Genomic DNA, 7,705 nt, shown 5'->3' on the forward strand with positions numbered 1-7,705 from the left:
CTGTCCTATGAACTACTCCCGAAGCTTCTAGGATCTCTTATGTGCAAAAAAAAATTGTCAAAAAGTTTCGTAGCGTTTGGACTCCGTTTGGTACTGATTTTCTGGAAAACCAAAAACAAGCAGAAAACAACAACTGGCACTAGGCACTTGGTTAATAGGTTAGTTCCTAGAAATGATATAAAATACTCCCTCCGGTCCATATTACTTGTCGCTCAAATGGATGTATGTAGCACTAAAATACGTCTAGATACATCCGTTTGAGCGACAAGTAATATGGATCGGAGGGACTAGCATAAAATGCATATAAAGTATCCAAGATTGATAATATAATCGCATGAAGCAATAAAAAAATTAAATATACGTTGGAGATGTATCTAGCGCAAAAGTGCTCGTGGCCAGGTTCCGCGTCTGGAAAGTTTTCTCTCTATTTTTCTAGGGCAAATGGCTTCATATAGGAGAAGATGGACACCGTAGGCCTGCTGGGGGGCCCACGAGCTCATAGGGCGCGCCCTAGGGGGACGCCCCTTGAGCTCGTCTCTCCCAGGTGGCCCCCCTTCTGGTAATTCTTCCACTGATATTTTTTATATATTCCAAAATATTCTTCGTAAATTTTCAGGTCATTTAGAGCTATGGAGAATATCCAACTGTACTGTAGCCTTTTCTAGTCCAGAATTTCAGCTGTCGGCAATCTCCCTGTTCATGTGAAATTTTCAAAATAAGAGAGAAAAGGCATTAGGATTACACCATAAAGTGAAATAATGACCCAAAACATAATAAATAATCATAGGAAAACATGATGCAAAATGGATGTATCAACTCCCCCAAGCTTAGACCTCGCTTGTCCTCAAGCGAAAGCCAAAATCAATAATCATGACCACATGTTTAGAGAGAGAGAGAGGTATCGATAAAACAAAATACAGACATGAAAGCATCAAGATCATTATCATGGCAACAATATATCATCATAGAACTTCTCATGACCAAGTAACAATTCATTCACAAGATCAAGTATGAACCATAAACTTCATTGAGAACTAACAAACTATGATCTCAGTCATCAAAACAATTGTAATTCATCATATTTTCGGAAAGAGTCTATGTAAGAGCTTTGTTTAGCAAGTTCACATAGTCAACTTTCACTTAGTCTTTCATGATTGCTAACACTCACGACATATTTATGGATCAGAAGTTTCAGTCAAACACCTCTGAAGATTATAAGGTCACACAAAGCTTATTTCCCCTTACAATAAAAGATCATACATATTTAGGAGCAAGTTTTATTGCTTTTTGCACCGATGACAACTTACTTGAAGGATCTTATTCAATCCATAGGTAGATATGGTGGACTCTCATGGCAAGAAGCTGGGTTCAAGGGTTTTAGATGCACAAGTAGTATCTTTACTTAGTACAATTTTTTTGCTAGCAAAAGGTTATGAGCATGCACCACATGTTAGAGGATCCGTGCCAATATAACTTCTATGTGAATATAAGCAAACATAACCTACTACGTTGTCTTCCTTGTTCAACGTCAACTATTTGATCAAGCATAGAATATTTGACATGGGCTCACAATCATGAAAAGATGTCAAAGATGGTGTATTTATATGTGAGACCTCTCTTTCTTTATTACTTTTCACGAATTGCATCAATGACCCATGCTATGTTTGTTAACTTCCAACAAATTTTATCAATTATACTTCTTTTATGTAAAGTCATCACTCTCCATGAGATTAGCATATGATATTTTTATTCTTTTCATTGCTAAGTTTTAAGAAAGAAGGTAAAACAACTCAACTCAAACTACTCTTTAAACTCTCACAATTGGGTTGCATAAATAGATCATGACAAGCACTCGAAACTAAATCATGCTAAAACTTTATTCTTCTAATTCATGAAATGACTAGGGATCAAACTAAGATAGATAACGATGATAAAAGTGATGGTGATACGATACCGGGGCACCTCCCCCAAGCTTGGAACAAGCCAAGGATGGTTCCCATACCCGTGTACTCAAGCCTCTTTCTTTGGTAATGATGGTGATGAGGTGGTAGACTTGTTCTCCAGAAGCAGGAATTTAGGACAGTATAACCGCACCTAAAGCGAGCTCTCTCAGCCCTTCAATGTCTCTGGCCGTCGGATTTGCATTAGATTAGTTCCTGGCCGTCAGATCTTCCTCTAAGTGGCAGTTTATCGCGATCTGGGCTGGCTGTCCTAATAGGCCGCTATTCTGAAAAAAAATTTGGAGGCCTATGGTTAATTGGGCTTCTACAGGCAGCCCATTTAGGTAGACAACAATCCGACGCTACGCTTTATCTCCGTAAGAAAAACTTTTCGCTCAAACAGGTGGAAACGGATCGGTGGGGGCTCGATCTCATACAGGGATGCCGGCGACGCGGCGACGCAGGCGGTCCACGATGGGATCCAGTGTTTGCTGGTCTTCCCAGTGGATCGAGCCGAGGCGCTCAAGGCGATCTAGCGGCGCGCGGCCTTCTCAATGGATCCAGCCGAAGCGCGCTAGGGAATCATCCTAGGGTTTGGAGTTGGTGACCGAGGAGGAGGCGGCACCGGCGATGGTGCGCAAGCCGTGCACGAGGCCACGGCGACTCCACAAAGTCTGCTCCGCTCTCCCCGACCCTCGACGGCGTGCTCTCCGATCTGCACTCCCTCCTTCTCTCCACGCTCGCCGCGTCGCTGCGCTCCCCATCACCATGGCAACGATGTGAGTTTCAGTGTGCCCAGCTCATCCCGTGTTCGATTGGGCTGGGGCGCTCATGGCGGCGCTGGAAGGAATCTCCTAGCCAAATTTTAGCATGGAGGCGCCTTCCAGAGCACCTTGCCGCTGGTAGTGATGTCCGACGGCGTGAGGACATGGTGAGGCTTCAATGAATCATCCATGGATTCGACGATTTCAAGGTTCGATCTCCCCTTTATCCCCCCTGCTATTCCTACAAAACAATTCAACAGAGTTAAGGCGTTAGGTACCACAGATCTTCCATTGATCAGGGTGAACTGTTGATTATGCTTATTATAGGCTTCAATGGATTAAATCTGAGAAGATAATTCTTGAAATGGAGGAGGTTCAATTGGTGTTCCTGGAGATGACAAGAAAGATCATTCAAGGGAAGAGGATTTGTTGCGAGAGAGTCGGATACCGGTGTGGATGATCCTCTCAATGGACTCATTGCAGCATCACAAAGACACAGGCAACGGTGCTACTGCTGATGGTAGAGAGGAGATCAACGGCAAGGGAGGCAAGGGAAAAACTGAGGGTGTGAACCTGAGTTTATTCTAGATGTCTTTTTTTGTTGATCAACTCCATCTCAATCCTCATCCATCTTCCTCTAATTTTTCTTATGTTTCTGTACAGGTCAAAGAGGGTTTACAACTAGGTATAAAGCTTCATGAGGACTCATCTTCTTGGGATGGAAGATGATCAGTTACTGGTAAGTATTAAAATTTCTATATTTTGGTGATGGTACCGGCTAGGTATTCTTTCAGATTTACTTCTATCATGCGTATTAGAACACGTTCAGCCTATGTAGATGATGCACGGATACTGCAGTAAAAGTAAATACATTACCTGTAAACTGCACTATTGATTTAGTAGTTCTACTTTTGGTCCAACTATCGATCAATTGTTGAGGCTATAATGAACCAAAAATTGCTTACTGGGGCAGTACTATAGTCTCTTGATTATGCTCTTAAGTAAATATCATGTCTTCCTCTAATTAGAAATTTAGAAAACAATAGGTTAATCAGAAGCTTTCTTACAAAAAGAGTGCTCTTCAGATGCTACTACATGTATATGCTCACATCACATGCATATTTCTTAATTTTCAGGTGCTTGTGAATATCTGCGGAAGTACAGTAGCCTGTAGCTTTGTAGGCGTTGAACTAAATACCAATCAAAGTAGGAGCGAAAGGAAGATAATATAGGTTTTGATCCGCCAAAAGGTCTATTTATTCTCATTTCAGTTAAGATTTACCTCTAAAACATTGCATGAATTCCTGCGCATATTGGATACTTTATTTATGCACCTTCTTGCATTTTAATTCCATGTAAGTTGTGCACTCTATTTAGTAAGTTATTTGTATTTTGGCTACAAATGATTTTATTGGATATATTGTAGACATTTTCTGCAGGGACTGTTGCAACTTGCTAGACATAGGAAAAGATGGGAGTCAATCCAAGATGACATCAGCAACCAAAGGTGACATTTATATAAACATTTGGATTTCTGATACAAGAATAGTCATGTGTTTTTTCTTTGAAGGTGTGTGATTTTCTTTTAGTGTGGAAATTATTATGATGATCATTCATCAGAGATGGGTCCGTGCATTATTTTCTTCTTACAAAGAAATTCAAGTTTGAATCTTAGATTTAACAATTACTCCCTTTGTTCCTTTATATAAGGTGTATTTGTTTTTTTTAAGTCAAACGAGTGCAAGTTTGGCCAAGTTTTTAGAAAAATATATCAACATTCACAATATGAATTTATATATCATTGGTCTCAACATAAAGATTAATTTCATATTATATCTATTAGGAATTGCAGATGTTGTTATTTTGTTCTACAATCTTGGTCAAATATTCAAATGGTTAACTTGCACGGAAATCAATACACCTTATATTCTGGAACGGAGGGAGTATTTGACATGTCATGAAGTGTGTACTGCATCACTCACAAAAATCATAGCTTCCATCCAGCGGCTTTGGCCGAGTTAATTTGTGCATTGATGTTTCACCATTTCCTGAAGTTATATAACTATTGTGGTTTCCTTCAGGTTAATGCGATTACTCCATTAAGTGAAGGTTAGTCGTTGCTCCTTGATCAAGGCTATTAATTTATAGATGGGTTTTCGAATATACTCATAGTAGTCCAGTGATGAGTATAAGTTGAAGCAAGAGTCTATTAAATAAATAAAAAACATTTTCATTTGAAAGTAGCCATAAGATAGAAATGGATATACATATGTTGTATAATGAAACGAAGATGTATATAGCATGTCCAGCTTCAAGAGACTATTTTCCTCTTTTTGGTTATACTTACTACTGTCCATTTCAAGACAAAAGAAAACTACTGCGAAACAACTTTTTTAGACTGTTTTTATCATTTTCAATAGCTCATGGTTCAATTATGTTTAACTTTTTGTCACCTTAATGTTATGAAAATTCCTATCAACCTATTGCCAAAACAGATGGGCGCGGCAACGCGCGCCTCCGATGATCTAGTTTCATATTATCATTGATCCTTGCGAAGATCACGGTTCTGCTCTTCCAATAAAATAACCTCATTGGTGAGTGTCGTGTTCTGGTACAAATCGCTTCAACAACCTTTAATGCATTAATTTCATATAAAGAAAGATTATGATGGAGGGTTTGCAATATATCTCCCTTTTTTGTAGCCTCCATTGGGGGTATGAGTTGATTTCCTTCTTCATGGATCCGGCCAGTCGTGACCCCTTTAGTTTCCTCCTGCCCGGCAGTGTCCTCATCTCCAGACGACCACTCATAATAGACCTCACTAAAAGGGCGTTTGCCCTCGAGGGTTGCATGATTCAATGCTTGGTACGGAGCCTTCGGGGTGCCATGGGGAGCTTGACGACCAAGTCCTGTCAGAAAAATGGCCCGAAAGAAGAACAGAGGATAAACTTGCGATACGGTGGTCAAAACAGCGAGGAGTATATATAATGATTTTTTTCATGCAGGACAAGTAATCTGGAAGGAAACAGAGTCGGTAAAGTCCACAGGGAGTCACGAGCCCACACAACGCGCCTTGGGGGGTAGGGCGCGCCCCCTGAGCTCGTCGCTCCCTCGTGCACTTTCCTGATTGTTTATTATTTCCTAATTTTTATATATTCTGAAACGAACAAATGTACTTTTATGAAACTTTTGGAGTCGGTTTACTTACTCACATACCCAGGGCCGTCTCCAGAAATTTTAGGCCCCAGTGCGCAATGCAAAATGGGGCCCTAAAACTAAAAATGTCGTGTACATCCCTATGACTTGGGAGATGAAGATCGTTTTTTCTATATACCAATCAACTTTGAGGTATTTTTGGTACATACTTACTGGTAGGACTACGGTTCCTACCAGTGCGGCTACGCAGGTTATAGGGACAAGGAGGAGGTGGACGAGGGCTGGAGCGGGCGCGCCGGCGAGTGGGCGCCGTCGCGGCTAGGGTTTAGGTGCAGCGGCGGTTGGCTGGTGGCGGCTAGGGTTCTGGCTCCTCAGGGAGCCGGACAACAGAAGATGATAATATCTTTATTGCTTCCTCTCAAAAGGTATCTTACAACTAATATTTATAACCTCAAAACGACTAGCCTAAGATAACTTGCGTAAGAATTAACCTAAGATAACTTGTGGGCTAAGATTGCCCGGTGGGCCTCTACGGCCGTAACACTTCTCCCCGCCTGCACAAACAGCTCGTCCTCGAGCTGTAAGGTGGGGAAGTGCTGGCGGAACTCCTCGAGGCGATCAACCAGCGTCAAACACCTTCTCGATAGCTGGGGCGGCCAGGTCGGCGGCGACGGCATCCTCCGGAATGTAGCATGCAACCTCCAGGTAGAAGAGTCGCGGGCAGGCATGGCCGGGCGTGTAGGGCTCATCGCAGTTGAAGCACAATCCTTGACGGTGACGCTCGAGGAGCTCGGCTGAGGTGAGCCGGCGGAACGGGCGTCCCGCGGTCGCGGCAAGGGGTGCCGTAGAAGCCTGCGTAGGCCGACCCTGCGAGGAATCCGGCCCTGGTAGCGACCCAACGGTCCGGGACGGTGATTCCTGCTGGATGGCCACCGTACGGCGCTCGAACGCGCGGGCGTAGTACATGGCCGACTGGAGATCCTGGGGTCCGCGAAGCTCCACGTCGACGCGAATGTGATCCGGAAGGCCGCCGACGAAGAGCTCAGCCCGCTGCAGGGCCGTCACACCTGGCGCGTGACACGCCAGGGCCTGGAAGCGGTCAGCGAAATCCTGCACCGTGGAGGTGAAAGGTAGGCGGCCCAACTCGGCCAATCGGCTCCCGCGTAATTGCGGTCCAAAGCGAAGGAGGCACAGCTCGCGGAAGTGCTCCCACGGGGGCATGCCGCTCTCGTCCTGCTCGAGGGCGTAGTACCATGTCTGGGCGGCCCCGCGGAGATGGTAGGAAGCCAGCCAAGTGCGCTCCGACGCGGGTGTGCGCTGCCCGCGGAAGAACTGGTCATACTGGTTGAGCCAGTTAAGTGGGTCATCTGAGCCGTCATAAGTGGCGAAGTCGAGCTTGGCGAACCGGGGCGGCTGCTGGTTTGGCGCGCCATGGCCCACTGCCTCGGCGGGGCGGAGAGCTGATGACGGTGCTTGGTCCATGGTGGGAAGGCTGGCGTAGGCCCCCGTGGCCCCCGACGCCCCGGGCTGCAACTGGGAACCCGGCGGCTCTCGGGCCTCCGTGTAAACCGGCGGAGGCGATGTCCCGTGGAGCCAGCCCGGAAGTGGAGATGGTGACGATGGGAACCGGACCTCCTGGATCGGAAGACCGCCTGGCGCGGACCGGCCCAGGCTAGGGCTGGGCAGTGGCGGCGGCGGAACCTGCACTGTGGCCGCCGGGAGGGACGGCGAGGCGGTGGGTGGCGCGGCCCAGGCCGGCCACTGCGGGCCCTGGGCGGCTGCTGGTGGCGCGGGTGGCGCCGCGAGCGCTGGCGTCGGCCATTGGGGCCAGGGCGGCGTGGAAGC

The 7,705-nt window shown here is 45.6% G+C and overlaps 1 long non-coding RNA gene across 1 annotated transcript; it reads left to right on the forward strand.

Moving 5' to 3' along the window:
• The first annotated feature begins 2,357 nt into the window (after positions 1–2,357).
• LOC119293291 lies at positions 2,358–5,769 on the forward strand. Its single transcript, XR_005143021.1, has 6 exons — positions 2,358–2,913; positions 3,032–3,269; positions 3,368–3,443; positions 3,841–4,211; positions 4,786–5,298; positions 5,407–5,769. It is a non-coding gene; the product is annotated as an uncharacterized LOC119293291 (long non-coding RNA).
• The last annotated feature ends 1,936 nt before the right edge of the window (positions 5,770–7,705 follow it).

The sequence above is a fragment of the Triticum dicoccoides genome, chromosome 4B (genome assembly GCF_002162155.2).
Source record: "Triticum dicoccoides isolate Atlit2015 ecotype Zavitan chromosome 4B, WEW_v2.0, whole genome shotgun sequence".
NCBI lineage: Eukaryota > Viridiplantae > Streptophyta > Magnoliopsida > Poales > Poaceae > Triticum > Triticum dicoccoides.